The sequence below is a fragment of the Pezoporus occidentalis genome, unplaced genomic scaffold (assembly GCF_034315485.1).
Source record: "Pezoporus occidentalis ecotype Australia unplaced genomic scaffold, CSIRO_AGI_Poc_V1 ctg54, whole genome shotgun sequence".
NCBI classification, from domain to species: Eukaryota; Metazoa; Chordata; class Aves; order Psittaciformes; family Psittacidae; genus Pezoporus; species Pezoporus occidentalis.
In genome coordinates this window covers 8,126,828-8,133,363 of record NW_026915877.1, presented here as the reverse complement: position 1 = coordinate 8,133,363, position 6,536 = coordinate 8,126,828, and the positions used below count along the sequence as shown (strand labels likewise).

The 6,536-nt window shown below is 38.2% G+C and overlaps 1 long non-coding RNA gene across 1 annotated transcript; it reads left to right on the top strand.

Moving 5' to 3' along the window:
- Positions 1-4,083: 4,083 nt before the first annotated feature.
- LOC134173583 (uncharacterized) lies at positions 4,084-4,708 on the top strand. Its single transcript, XR_009968303.1, has 2 exons — positions 4,084-4,183; positions 4,535-4,708. It is a non-coding gene; the product is annotated as an uncharacterized LOC134173583 (long non-coding RNA).
- The last annotated feature ends 1,828 nt before the right edge of the window (positions 4,709-6,536 follow it).

The window sequence follows — 6,536 nt, the reverse complement described above, 5'->3', positions numbered from 1 at the left end:
AGCACACAGCAGCCCTGTGCCAAGTCATGACACCAGCAAAGTTGCTGCTGGCTCCTTTGCCTCTACACCATGTTTCCCTTTGCAGAGCCAACATGCCCACTTACTGACTTCCTTAGAACAGTCTGAAATCTACAGATTAAATGTACTTTGAGATGTTGTAATTTTTCTTTTACAAAACCATGGGTCTGTAATTTACATCACTTAATGTGACAAGTACAAATCAATCCACATGGTGTATATTTTTGAGGTGTTCCTGGCTTATTATTTTATGTAGTTAGGGCATACTTTTTAAAGCATTTCTTAGGACAAAACATTGGGAGTTAGAAAATGCCAGCCATAGTCTTTGTTTCATCCACATGAAAAGCAGTGATACATCAAGATTATTTAAGTAGGACCTTGATAAGGTGAGGCTCCTTGGTTCACTAGTATGGTCTGGGTTTGTGGCTTTTCCTCCTGAGCTCTGTGTTGAGACTTAAGACCTTTTTTCATGTTTGCAGAGCTGAGGCTTTTTAATGGCCTGCTGCAAGCCCACTGAGGTCAGTGGCAGTGAGTGCTGGTGATGCTTTCAAGCCCTATCTATTGCTACTTCAGCAAATCAGCTTTGGCTCATTTGTTCCATTTGGAATTGAGCAATCTTCACACACAGCAGGAGCAGAAGCAAATGCATAGCCTTAACAATATTTTTCTGATGGCTTTAGCAGTTTCTTAAGATTAAAATGTAGATTAAAGGCGTCTCAAAGACTAAAGAGAGGACTATCTACATTACAAGATTTATTTACAATATGTATTTTTCCAACTTTGCTAACTATTATACTAAAAGGAGGAGAAATTCAGACTGAACATTAGAGCCCAAATTTCTGATTAAGTGCTCTCAAAAGTTTGCTGTAAGCACTGTCACAAGCTGCTTGTCTCAGCAAGCAGGCCACAGGAAGGCAGAATTTTGATGAAAGATGTAGGTCGCTAACTGTTGTGGTGTTTGCATTTTCAAGAGTGATGCAGTTTTTCAGATAGGTCAGTCAGCATCTGAAGAGTCAGTACCCACTAAGGTTCCTCTCAACTTCACCAAAGCCTGTGTTGGCAGTTGCATTCTTTATTTCATATATATATATATATATATATATGTATATAGACACACAAACACACACTCTTCTTGGGGGGAAATTAATAAAAAGTAGGAAAGTGGAGAGGAAAGGAAAAATACGAACAAAAATAATCTGTTTCTCAGGGAACTACTAGTGTTAAACATTGTCTCACTCTACAGGTAGTTTAAATATTACAAAAGACAAGTTTTGTATTTTTAATTTTAAATGCTTCACAGATTATCCTGCTTTACTCGTGCAACTGACACATAATAGCAACAAATGTGTGAATAATACCTATTTTAATTTCTGCTCTTCCCAGTCTATCCTTGCATATCTATGTTTTCCAACACCTCAGCATAATTGGACACCCCAACTGCATAATCTCTTGTGTTCACTGAGTGTGAGATGACATACGGTACATTTCTCGAAGAACTGAGCTCTCCATTGCTTTTATTGTTCTGTGTCACAATCTTAATGCTTTTTTAATGGGGTTTTCACAGGGTGAACACTGTCAGCCCATTGTCTGCTATGCTCAGCATAGAGGAATGAGGAGTACATGCTTCATGGAAGCAGGGTAGAAAAATAAAGGGTATCATTAAAATATGTGAGGAAGTGTGGTGGTGAAATAACAATGCTTTCTGTTCTCTGGCATGACTTCTGCCAGTGATTTAGACTGAAATTACTTTTCATGATGTCCATACTGGTCGGGCGGCCTGCAGTAAGAACTAGGAGCAAAGTCATTCCAGAAAAAACTTTCAAATAGTTTATAAATAACTAAAATCACTGCATAAGTCATGAATCATTCGGATGGTCTCTCTAATTTCACTGCATATTTTCTCACTTGGTTTTCATTGATAGGAAAATCAATTTGGACTTGTATGGACTCAAGATCTAGACTCTTTCATAGGAATGCCTTATAGAACAAATCTGTTTTAAAATGAAATAATATCCTGGTTTATTTAGCTCCCTGTCCTGCAAATCACATAAGCTCTTGACTTCTGGCAACTCAAATATTTAAAGTTCTGCTCAAACTATGCTGTGCTGTTGGCATGCTGCCGTATTTGGTTGGATAGATCTTTTTCCTTTGTTTTGCCTTTTTCGTTGCCTTTCATTCTTTTACCTCTTGTATGACGAATCTTCTTCCCATTTTAGTTTTTTGGTTTCCTAAGCATAATATGTTAGCCCCTATGTTTGTAATCAGGCCTAAAAAAGCAAAAAAAAAAACAACAACAAAACATTTCACAATTTCACATTGCTCATATATTGGATACAGGCATGTGGAAGATGAATTTACAGGAAGAGATAAGGGTTAGGCTTTCCGGGCACAACTATCACAAAAGCAGGAAGTAGTTACATTTAGTACAAAGTGAGCGCAGGGTAAGAGAGCAAACCAAGTTGCTTTTAATGCCTCCATGTGATATTTCTAGATTGCACTTTGAGAAAATTCACTGCACAAGCTAACCTTCATAGCTGAAAACCATGGGTTAGTTAATCAAGCCCAACGCACGCATGTACAGACATATCCATAAACCTTGACCTACAAGAGAATGTAGGAAAACAACATCACAATATGGAAGGCCCTGCAAAAGTTTTTCAAAAATATTCTGGAGTCATGATTCCTCTCCCATCAGTCTGGTTTCCTCTGTCTTTTGAAGAAGTACATAGACATGCATTTCCTATGACCTTGCTTCTGCTTTGCTGCAAGGAAAAAGAAAATATGGGAGTTATTTCAGCAAGAAGAAAGCTCTGTGTGGAATATATTTGTCAATACTTCCTACATCTCTGAAAAGGCAGTGGGACTAATTCCTAAACTATAAGTCTCCAATGTGTTTTCTGTAATTGCTTGTTCAGTCTCACCTAACCTAATTATCATCCAGCAGCTGGCCTTGCCAAGTGCCCTGGGTTCACTCAATAATCAATAGAAAAGAATAAGCACCTCCAGAGGATGGCTTATATCATCCTAAGGTAATTATCTAAAATTGGTGGGCTGAATCACCTCTGGTGGTATTTATCTCTTTCCATCAATTATAGCAAGAGTCCAAATGACTGGCTTAAAATGGGTGGTTAAAGAGATGAATCCCGCTCTCAGGTAATGTTACAAGAGGTCTGCTTCCTACAGTGTCTGATTTCTCCACATTGTGGAAAATCACCTTTTCTGTAGCTCACCAATGGGTTCCAATGGCCTCTTGCATAAGTGTCTTTTAGTCTTCTGCTTCCAGCTCTGGGTACTGCCAGGTTCTGCTCAGGCCTTCGAGCTTACTGTGCGTTAGCATTCACTTGAGATCTGAAAGCAGGGCCCTGCATCGTTGCAGCTGCTCCCCAGACCTTCAGGGGGGATGAAAAGGGAGGATAAAATATTCCAGTTCAAATCCTGAGATACTGAGGTAGAGAGAGAAAACAAACACCACCACAAAGCTCCACAGTTGCATCAGCTTCCCCCTCATTAGTCCTAAATTTTAGAATAGATTTCTTTTGCATGTCAACAAGTTACGGTGTAACTTCACGTCTTCACTCAGACAGCCACTGCTTTGCTGCTTCAGGTGATGTGATTTGCTTCTTTCTTCCTCCTCCTGGACTCTTTCATTTCTAGTGGACTGTGTTTAAAAGCTACTATTGCAGCTTTTGGATCAAACTGACCCTCTTCCCTAATACTGCGGGTGAACTTATCCCACTTAATTGTAGGTGTTTGAAAGTTAGATGCTTGTTCTAAACCAGCAATCTGCATTCCATGAGAATCAGCAGAAGAGTTATCACCAGAGGACATTCAACTGCCTAAGTTATGGTCTGCATCGCCTTGCTGGACATGTTAGCCTGTCACCTATGTAGAAAGCTGGTTTGGCTGAGCGCCTCTTGCATGGTCATTGAGTTGAGAGTGTTGTGCTTATCCTTCAGGATGGAACAGACCATACAGAACCCTTTGTCACTGCTCTTATAAGGACATGTGAAGTGCAGGGCAGAGGGTTGATCGAAGTAGCTTTTTGTCTTCTGTCCAAATCACAGGGACACCACAAGTATCTGTGGAGAAACTCCCACAAGCTGGAGCAGCCACTGATGTTCAGTAACTTACAGCCTGAAGTGTAGTGGGGGCTAGTAAGGAAGAGGTATGAAAAGGTGTTTTGTTCCCTGTACCTTACATTTTCTGTCATCCTTCTCTTTGATGCAGCTCCCAAAAGATTTGTGAAAGAGCATAGTTTTCATGTTTCACTGTTCATGAGAGTTAAGTTGGAAGGGTATAGTCTCTGCCCACAGTAAGTTGTCCACTAGAACATTGTTAATTGTTTTCAGTGACCTGCTGTAAATGTAGTGAACCAAATCAGTATTGAAAAAGATAAACATCAGTTGTGTTTCTGCTAGACTATGTTTCGAAGGTTTGTTCAGGTAATTTGTTTTCACCACATAGGAGGGACAAATATTCTCAGATGAGATTTTTCTCACTCTGGGTTTTCTTGCAGATTTTGAAAACAGGGCATGCACATAAAAGTCAGCCAGAAGAAGTTATATAGTCCCTGACATAGATTTTTATCATCAAATATTGCCATGTACCACAGCAATCAGTTCCTACTTGTGTGTCTTGATGTTTCTGAATTTACCTGGACTGGAATAATAAAATCAGATTTCTAAATGCATTTTGTTTCCATGTGCATTACATTATAAACCTTCTTTTTCTCTTTTTTTTTTTTTTTTGTGCTTGACGTTATCCTGCTGCAAAGCACAGAGAAAACAATAAATGAAATTGCACCTGTCTGATTCAGAATATCTGAGTAATACTAAATATCTTAAGCTGGAATATATCTACTTCTGCTAGAAAGGTTTTTCAAACCTTCTTCCCCAAATAAATTCTGACTGTTATTTTACCACAGGTAAAATAATACTCGCAAAAATATGATTGCAAGAAAACCCTGAGACTGATATGACAAATCCTGTATATTTCAAGAATTATTTTTTTCCAGCAAAAACAAATCTACAGTGTACTGTATATCATCCAAATAGCAAAAGGAAGGAATTGTGTTTCATAAAATAAAAATCTGCCATCAGCAAGCTCATATATTTCTTAGTGGCATCATTGGGCTTTGTAAATTTGGACTTAGAGGATCATAAAACCCCGATCTGTGTACAGTGAATTTTCTACTGAGCAGCACAACATTCAAATTCTGCATATTTTCACTAGGATGTATAATCATATATTAGTTTGTAATGTTTAAGTGACTTGCTCCACCCCTGTCAGTGTTCAAGACCAGGTTGGACAAGGCCTTGGGTGATATGGTTTAGTGTGAGGTGTCCCTGCCCATGGCAGGGGGGTTGGAACGAGATGATCTTAAGATCCTTTCCAACCCTAACGATTCTATGATTCTAAGAGGAGGAGGATTAGCTACCAGACTTGTCAGACATATATTCCAAGTAAATACCAGGGGAGAGGGAAAAAAAGAAGACTGAATTTGGTGTTTTTCCACAGAAGCTGCACAGTAAGTTTTATCAGATTTACAGCTTCCTTTTCTGATATGGAAGCAAAACTGTTAATCTTACAAAGGTAGGATACTAGGTAACTTGCACACAGAAGCATTTCCTGAGTAGCTAGCGCTTTAGATGTATGTTCAGTGACATACTTCACAGTTCTGTTTCTTTTTCACTAAACTTTTCTTTGGAATTCAGTTTATATGTATTTCATATGTCTCATCATGTATACATGTGTGTATGTTAAGGTTGTAGTAAGTTGAGGGTTCTATACTAAAAGCTAAAATTGCCTTCTACTGGCATAGTCTTCAATGCCTTGGTTGCTTGAAGCTACCAAGGAGCTTGATACTGCTGCTTTTAATTTATTTTTTTTTGTCTTCCCAAACAAAAAAAACTCGCTAATTTTGTAAGTTCTCAAAATTTTTTGGAAATCCTGCTTTTACAATCTTAATTTTCTTGCAGAATTTTGTCTCAGTTAGGAAATAAAAGTCAGTGTCATAATTTCTTCAACTGTCATCTAGCTAAATACCCTTAAGAACTGATGCCATTGCTCTGGAAGGCTGAATATGAAAGAAACAAGCAAAAGTGCATAAACCACTTGTGTTGTGGTTTGCATATTTCACGTTTCAACAGAAATAACATTTCAGCTGAGAATAAGTTAATTTTGGCTAGAATTTAAGATATGTGTTGTTTTGTTTTTCACTTAACTCTCAGAGCAAAATTATACAGTGCCAAGGGTAATTTAGCCATGTAACTCTCCTGAGAGATTATAAAGACAAAAAGAGTTCTTCTTACAATCTGTTAAGTCTTCTATATAACTAGACTTTAGAGTTCATGCAAAACAATAATTGATGGTAGGCAAAATTTGTGACTTGCTGAATATGTTTTCTGAGAAAGTCTGTGTGGTCAGAGGTGCTAAACTGTGCCTGCCTTCCTCTTGACTAATATTCTACATCTTTTGGCTGTCAGTGTTGATCATGGAATATGAGGATCACTTAATTT